The sequence below is a fragment of the Callorhinus ursinus genome, unplaced genomic scaffold (genome assembly GCF_003265705.2).
Source record: "Callorhinus ursinus isolate GAN/ISIS: 27379988/994484 unplaced genomic scaffold, GSC_fseal_2.0 scaffold9, whole genome shotgun sequence".
Lineage (NCBI taxonomy): Eukaryota > Metazoa > Chordata > Mammalia > Carnivora > Otariidae > Callorhinus > Callorhinus ursinus.
Window position 1 is genome coordinate 25,222,775 of NW_027397071.1, and position 8,570 is coordinate 25,231,344.

General features: G+C 46.5%; 1 pseudogene; it reads right to left on the bottom strand.

Moving 5' to 3' along the window:
- LOC141373457 (uncharacterized) overlaps window positions 1-7,911 on the bottom strand; it is a 46,202-nt pseudogene extending 38,291 nt beyond the window's left edge.
- Between the last annotated feature and the right edge of the window lie 659 nt (window positions 7,912-8,570).

Here is an 8,570-nt window from a genome sequence, read left to right on the forward strand (position 1 = left end):
TCTGAAAATACCAGTTTTTTGGAAGAAATGAGTATAATATTGGCTGTCTGGAGGAAGTGAGGGAAAAGGGGTCCTAAAATAGTTAAATTAGGCAAAAAGGGGAAAATAGAAAGGCAGTAAAGACAAATGTACCTACTTGATCACTTTGGGATCCATTCCCAATCCCTCTGCCCTGGCATTTGAGCCCCTTTGCTTCTGCCATCAGCATATGCTCTTGATTCTCTCCTTTTTCAAGGCTTCCAGAGTTGACTAGCTGCTCTTCTAACGGTTGTAGTATTCCTCTGTGTATGTTACACTCCGCCTGCATTGTTAGTGGGGGCCCTCCTTCAAGTGACTTTGCTGCTCTCTGATGTTGATCTTATTGTTCGGCTCTCAAAGAGCAACCTTATTTCCTGGTTCTTCAGAAAGTGGGGTGAGGTTGCAGAGAGTACCATCTTGAAGCCCCAAGAATACAAATGAACGCTCTATCATCATAGCATACTTCACACACTACCCATACGAACAGGGTTTAGATTTTGGCAGGTACCAGAATGCACATGTGTGAAAACACACACACTGTAGTCTCTGCTTTGAGATCCTCTGGTGGGAAAATACTTTTGAATGAAGATGTGATTACCTAAAGTAACGAAGGGGGATGCTTGTATCTTCTCTTAGTGGAATTTATTATTGTAACTTTGTCTAGGATGAGTTTGGACAACAGATGTTCAGTGACAAATATTTGCAGATAATGATCAGAAAACTATCAAGTGCTTTAGATCTAACCATATATCTCCAGCCAGGAAGAGAGTGATGCTTTTAAAGCTTAAAACTGACCTGCAATTCAGGATATGCCATATATTCTGGGCTTATTTATGGGTCCCCAGAATAATAGGGTGGATTTGTCTCTCTTACTAGTTCCCTTTACAGGATTCTTGCTGCATATGTCATTACATTTCTTGTATTATTAGATCCATTCCTTGACAAGCAAAGAGGCTGTCCCCATGTGCTCCCCGTTCTAACACAGAGGGCTGTCCTGTGGCTCAGGGTAGGAGATGGGCAATTTAGAACACCTAAAGGGGCTCTAGTTTAATGACTATGGAGACAGTCAAAGGGGCTCTGGTTTAATGACTATGGAGACACAAGAAGAAAAAAAAAAAGCCTGGTAGGTGGGATAGAAAAATCCTAGAAAGAATGGAAATGGCTATTTAGTTTTAAAATGGTCCCCAGTGGAAAGGGCTCCCCTACTGTGTATGGCAGAGACTGTTGGTGCTCACTCAGACCCCAGGTGTGTACCCACTTCGGGGCCTGGCCCCTAAAATGCCCGGCAAGATCTTCCATGGCCCCTTGCTTGACCATCTCTGTGCCTAGAGCAAAGGACTCCAATATGTCAGAGCCACACACAATGTCAGGAGCTGGAACCCTGAATTCGACTTCAAGTCACCCAACCAGTGACATTCACATTGCACTTGGTGTGAATGAAGAATAGCTTGCCTTGTTTCCTTGTGTTAAGCCACTGAGATTTTATTGTTGTCTGTTACCATACTTCACCTAGCCCAGCCCAACTGTCAGAAGCAGGCAAACCCAGGGACTGACATGTTACCAGCATGCCATGGATTTCATCCTTAGGCACATCCATTCTCTTTGTTCGGATATATGAATGCAGGATGCACCAACCACCCAGGACATTTCTTCCCCTGGGACTCCAGCCAGCTCCCTATTTTGTAGCATATTTGTAAATGATTTTCTTATTAAATAAATATTCCAGATGGAAAGACCCATCAGACCCAATATTGTACTCAGACTTACCTGGGGCCTCTTCAAAGTGGACTCTGCTTTAAAGCTGGGTCTGAGTCTGAGCCAGCGTCCTTGAGGAGTAACCAGATCAAAGCCTGAACCCAAGTGTAAGCCAGTACCTAGCACATACTGAAATCTCCACGAACATTGAACAGCGAGATCCTGAGGTACAATCAAGAAACAATGTCAAGGGTTAGGGGCTGGAACAGGAAGGAGTGATTTGAGAACGAGTGCTGGCTGAGCCAAGGACGCCTGCATTGGCAGGAAGACCTGCATGGTGTATTGAATTGCCGAGAGGTGCATTTTTTTCTTTAAGCCCAAGTTGAGGTTCACAGCAAAATTAGAAAGTATGGACAGTTCCAATATATCTCCTGCCCCCACACACGCTAGCCTCTCCTATTATCAACATCCCCCACCAGGGTGGTACACTTGTTACAACTGATGAACCTACATTACACGTCATCATCACTCAAAACCCATAGCTTATATTACAGTTCACCCTTGGTGTTGTACATTCTGTCGCTTTGGGCCAATGTATGATGACATGTATCCACCATTATCATATCAAACAGAATAGTTTCACTGCTCTGAAAATCAGAGGTACATTTTTGCAGTGGACACAAATAAACAGCTTTGTCCACAGCTTTCTCTTCTGAGGCATTTTTCCCAGCACGCAGCCAAAAGACCCCAAGAATTCTTCAGATATTCATGTGGGAAAAGAAAGACCACCTAGGATCCTGGCAGACGTGAATAGAGCTGTTGCTCCGTTCCCAGCATTCTCTGGAGTTTAACTTGAGAAAGTAATAAGAATCCTATAGGATCAATGATCTCACTCATTTGGACTACAGTAAATCTCTCCTATATTACTGCTCAGCCTCAGAGAATATTATATTGGGTCTCATTTTATTAAAGAATGTCGTGCATACCCAGAAGTCACTATTTAATTTTTAGCTGCAAGATACAATTTTGAAAAACCATTATCTAGAAAGTGCAATAATCAAACAATGTAATCATGAATGCTAAACCTCCTTGGAATATTATTTTAAATGCTTGCCAGCTGGAAGCAAGAGTTGACAAGGAAGTGTGTGACTTGGTTGACTTCCTAATTTGTCAAAGCATCTACACGTTCCAACAAGATATATTTGTTAAAATATGGTTTTTTTCCTCTGCATGATTGTTTTGAAACTATCAAAAATGCAAAATCCTTAAGTAAGGAAGACAGATTTGCATTTTCTATTCATTCCAGCTTAAGATTTAGGATTAAATCACTTTAAGAGACACAATCGAATCTTTTCTCAGAGGAGCCAGACAGCCCACATACATCACAAATTGCCTCTGAGCTTTCTGGCTGCTCTGTGAGATCAGACTCATAAATTTTGTGACATATGGAAAATATCAGAAGACCACAGCATGCATTTTAAAAGGGCCAGAAAGCAGGACTCACGCTATCATGAGACATCCCTGGTAATTCACCAGTCTTCCCATCACCCACCCGTGACTCTCTGCAGAAAGGACAGAGTGGGTATTTGGCCGGGGACTACGAAGCTTGGGGGTATTACAGTTGTTTGAGGAGGATGTGCCACCCTCCCTGCCAAAAGGGGGTCCAGCAGGGCTATGAGTCAGTGCAGTGCCCTGGGAAGACTATGCTGTGGTTCTGAGCTCTCACTAGCGACTCCTCCCGCCCATGATACCCTCTGTCTCAGTGAAGTCCCCATTCTGCTCCCACATGCCTCCCACCTGCCCCTCTCTCCACACCTGTGTCTTTGTCCCATAACTTACATGTCTGCCTTTACTATTGGCGTTGAACTTACAGAGGCCAAGGCTTGGCCTTATTTTCCTTGTATGCCCTGAACTTTGAGGTCCTCAAACTGATGAATGTGTCCACCTGCTTGGAGAGCCCGGGGACAGAGCAAGGATTGACCTTACCTCCTGCCTTCTCTTATTCACACTAGTTCCAAGGCCTTAGGCAAGATACTGAACCTTTCTACACCTCAATTTCCTTGTCTATAAAATGGGAATGACGATGATGCCTACCTCATAGGATGTTGTGACTATTGAAGGATATGTACACATATTATACTTAAAATGTTATCTTGCAATCAATAAATCTTAGCTAACAAAATGAGCTCTCACAAAATGTGAGCTGTCCTTATCAGTCATGACAATGTCATTCCAAATGGCCTGACTCCCTTGACCTTCCTGCAACAACCCAGGGTTCTCCTCCAAGTGAGCAAGTGAGCGTGATTGAATTCACTTGGAAGGCTGATTTGCTAGGACTCCCAGAGATTCTGCTAAACAGAGATGGGAATTTTTTTTCTGGAGTGGGCTTACCTTGGCTGTTTGAATGACAGAATAGTAGGACTCCATCAACATCTGCTCGATGAAAAGATCAAAAGCACAACCTTTGCACTTCTCCCCATCGCCATCCCTAAGGGGTCTTTGGATGACCCTGGAAAGGGTGACAGAGTCTGGACCTGGCCTTGGTCAACACTTCAGGCTAAAAGTCCACAGGCCCAACAAGGACTCTGAAGGGAAGTGGGGAATGATGACCATGAAAACAACAAGTTTCACCCTGTGGGCAGCATGAGGAAAAGCCCTAGCCACCAGCCAGGTTAGTTAGTGACCTCAAGGCAGAAACAATTAAACCTCAAATGCGTCTAGGCAAAAGGAAAAGGTGACGTTTGGAGCAAAGGGAGGACAGTGGGCAGGGAGTAGATAGAGATGAAAAGCTGTCCTAGACACGGACCTGCCTGGCCCTCTAAGCAGGAGGCTGTGAACTGGGGAGGCCACGTATCCAGGTGTTATCTGGGGGCATTAGGGGATGGAGAATAACAACAAGCCTCCCTAGAGTCATTTTCACTGGAGATTCTTCCCAAAATGGAGAGGCCTTCATCCGTAAGGAAAGAGATTCTGTGATGTTGGCCCTGGGTCCACAGACCGGCAACACAGGAGCAGGTCCCAGCTCTCTGTCTACCTGTTTGGGGCCTTTGGGTGGTCACTAAGCCATGCTGAGACTCGCCCCCTCCTCCTGTGGAATGGAGTTAATATACCTCCCCCACAGAGCCATTGTCCATCTCTAATGAAATAAGGCTTGTGATGTTCTGAGAGCTGCAACGTGATAGATTAATAGCAGGTATTTTACTGATAATAATCAGTATCTATGATGGTTTAAAGACTCCTGGGTGGTAGAACTGAGCCAGGTTTGGTCTTTAGAGGCCAGCAGTCATGGCAGCAAGAGGGAGAGTCCCACTGGCTCTGAGGCCCCTTTCCAAGCTGGCCTCTCCCCCTCCCCCGTCCTCCACAGCCTGGCTAAGACCGGCAGTATAGGCTGGTGGCGGAGGGCATGGAGGGCCAGACTGCCTACATTTGAACACTGTCTCTTTTACTGAGTAGCTTCATGACCTCAGGCAAGATACTTAACATTTCTATACCTCCGTTTCCTTATCTGTAAATGGGGACAGTAGTGGTGCGTATCTCACAGGCTATTGTAAGCACTGAATGGTTTATTCCATGTATTATCCTTAAAATGAGAGCTAACCAAATGAGTGCTCAAAGAAATGTGAGCTGTCCTTATCAGTCATGGTAATACCATTCCAAATAGCCCCACTCTGTTGACCTCCCTCATTCAAAGGACACTGGGACCTGTAGTCTGGCAGGCCAGCCAGGAAGCTGGGAAGGAAAAACATTAGAAATATCTGCAGACATGAAAATATCTTTCCAAGGAGAGAGAAGAGGGGGTGATTGCAGACCATGGGTAGCTTATATGATTCACTCAGAACCCAAACTGGGGCTGTCCCCTAGTGATCCAAGCTGACCTCCCACAGACGAAGCTGGACCCTCCACATCTTGGATCAGTGGGACCAGCTCTCTTCTCTTACTGCCATGCTCCTCCAGTGAAGACTCCTACACTTTAAGACTGGAAGGGACCCTAAAAGATCACTCAGGCCAATGGGATGGTGGGGGTTTCTGGGGAGAAAGACAGTTGACTGAAGAAGTTCTGTTCTTCAGGGAAACAACCTTTATCTCCTCCCAGGACCAAAGGCGGAGCAGAAAGTGGGCCTCCTGTGCATCTGAAGGGAGGATTGCTATCAATCCCAGCAGTTCCATAAACACTTGGTGAACACCTACCACAGTCCTATGCCGTCCAGAATCTCACAGAGTGGTAGAGGGAGGCACGTGGTAAACAGATCATTACAGCATGATGTAATGAGAGCCATGTTGTGGGTATCCACATGGTGCTGGGGGAGCCGAGGGCAAGAGCACCACACCAGCTTGGGGGGGGGGCATCTGCGCAAGGTGCTTTGGAGGAGTTGGTGATACTTAAGCTAACTTTGGAAGAAGTAAGAGGAGTAATTTCAGTGAGATGGAAAGAGCCCATCAGAATGAAGAGAATGAATAAGCAGGGGCTAAGGTGCCAGAGATAGTGGAGGCAGATGAGCCTGGAGAGCCTGGAGACCAGGGAGTACAGGGCTTTGTGTGCCATGTTAAGGATCTGAGCTTAGAGAATGGGAGCCATCTGCAAAGCTTTCAGCAGAGGAGCTGTGTGATCAGATGTGTCATCTGGAGAAGCCAGTCAGGGGCTGGCTGGGTGGAAAGTGAATTGGGGTGAGCAGGCCTGGAGGACATTGTCCAGTTAGCTACCTGGACAGGACATTGTCCAGTTAGCTACCTGGTTCTAGTTCTACTAAGAACACAGTTCTTAGTCCTGTGCCTTACTCTGGTTACTTGGTGAGCAGTAGGACTTTCCAGAGACTGAGGGCACCAGAGCCACACTGACATTCCACATGTGGCCAGCAAACATCCACCAACACCACCGCCTGCCACCACGTTAACTGTTCTTAATCATCCAGGTATCTCCCTCACCCAACACAGCCCATGTATGAAGCTTAGGTGAAGGTAATGACTCAACTCTATCCCCTGGTCAGTGTTTGCTTTAAAAATGAGCAAGTGATTCAGCTCAGGCCACTGATACCCAAGGTAACAATTTCAGGGGGAGGGGGTGGGCTCCAGAAGGTGAAATGTGCAGCTATGAGGCCTGGAACTGCTATGACTGTTTTCTATTTGAAGGAAAGCAACCCCATGACAAAGCTGGCCAAGAACAGCAGAAAATATTAGAGAAACAGACCCAAGGCCCTAATGATGGGGTGAAACCAGATCAAAACAGACCTGAAGCACATGTCCCTCTCCTCAGAACAAACCTCTGGACTTTTCAGTTACATGAGCCAATAAATTCTTTTGTTTTAGAAACTTTTCTTCCTCACTCTCAAAAGCTCACAGCCCAGAGACAATAATCTAGGACATTGTGGCCCAAACTGAGCAGCAATAAACATTTAAAGAAAAATCACTAGGAATTTTTCCTGACATCATTTTAGAAAACCTAAAGATTGTTTCAGATTAAAGCCATTTTGCCAGGGGCGCCTGGGTGGCTCAGTTGGTTAAGCATCTGCCTTCGGCTCAGGTTATGATCCTGGGGTCCTGAGATGCCCGCGTTAAGCTCCCTGCTCAACGGGGAGCCTGCTTCTCCCTCTCTCTCTACCCCTCCCTCTGCTTGTGCTCTCTCTCTCTCTCTCTCTCTCTCAAATGAATAAATAAAATCTTTTAAAATAAACAAAAAAACCAAAAAACCATTTTGCCAAGCCCTCTGCTACATGGGACTTGAGTCTCAAATCCACTTCCTTTCCGGGTCCCCCCCTAAAGCAGTGGTGGACTGCCACCTGCTGGTCACAACACAGAACCTGCCCCGGAAAGCCTGAGAAGCTGGAAGAGGTCTTAAAGATCAGCGCGGGAAATAGAAAGGGAAATTCCTTCTCTCCTAGTGTATATTTCTGAACTGTTCGAGTTTTGATTCGTATATGTTATTTTTATAATCAGAAAAAATCGAGATATTTAAATTGGGAAATATAGTATTTCATATCTTGTGATGTTTGTTCATCGTACCTAGCTGTTTCAGCGATACCTGCCGTTTCCTTGGAAAGCTGCGACTACAACCACACCACAACAAAAACCCTTCTCATTCTCTCTGTCTGCACATCTGGAAACACACACGCACGCGCACCCACAGGCACACATGCGCTCTGCCCCCATTACTTCTGCCTGAAGCGGCAGCCACTTCTTTACTCCTGCTTCCAGCCAGCCCATCGCCAGCTAGCCTGTTGGATCTTCCAGGCAGAAGGCCGACCCCAGTCCAGTAACTCTCTATTCAGAAAATACAGATCAAGCTCTCCAAGTATTCCCCTTAGAGTGGCCCCTCGATGCTTGACGCAAGGAGCAGCCACAGACCCCCTCTCACCAACCCTGGGAGGGACGGGATTTGACAGCAGCAACTCACTCTAAATAGGCTCTTTGCAAATTCTCTTTGTCTTGTCCTAGTGGTTAAGGAATTTAAGAGTTGTCTGCTCTGTGCGTGATACTACTTTGAGATTTCTGCACGGTGACAACTTTGGAATTTAGCGTCTACTGTATTCATGCCTCAATCAAAACTTGGATAATAAGAATCCCATCATAAATGCTGTTACAAAATCCTGGCCTCCGTTTGAGGCGGACCTGACCTGGACCAGACCAGCAGTAACGCCAGGCACCAGCAGGGGGCACCCCAATTAGCCTTACCGCCAAGGGCCCCACCTAGGGCTGCGCTTGGTGCCAGTGCCCTCCATTATCTTCCCGGCAAACCCTCCCTCCTCTACAGCCCCCTTCAGCCTGCCACCTTTTCCTGAGTTGCCCCAACCCCAACCCCTCCACCGCTGGCTGGGGCTGATGTGGCTGGGCACTTCCTCATGGACTTCCACATCCATGTTCTG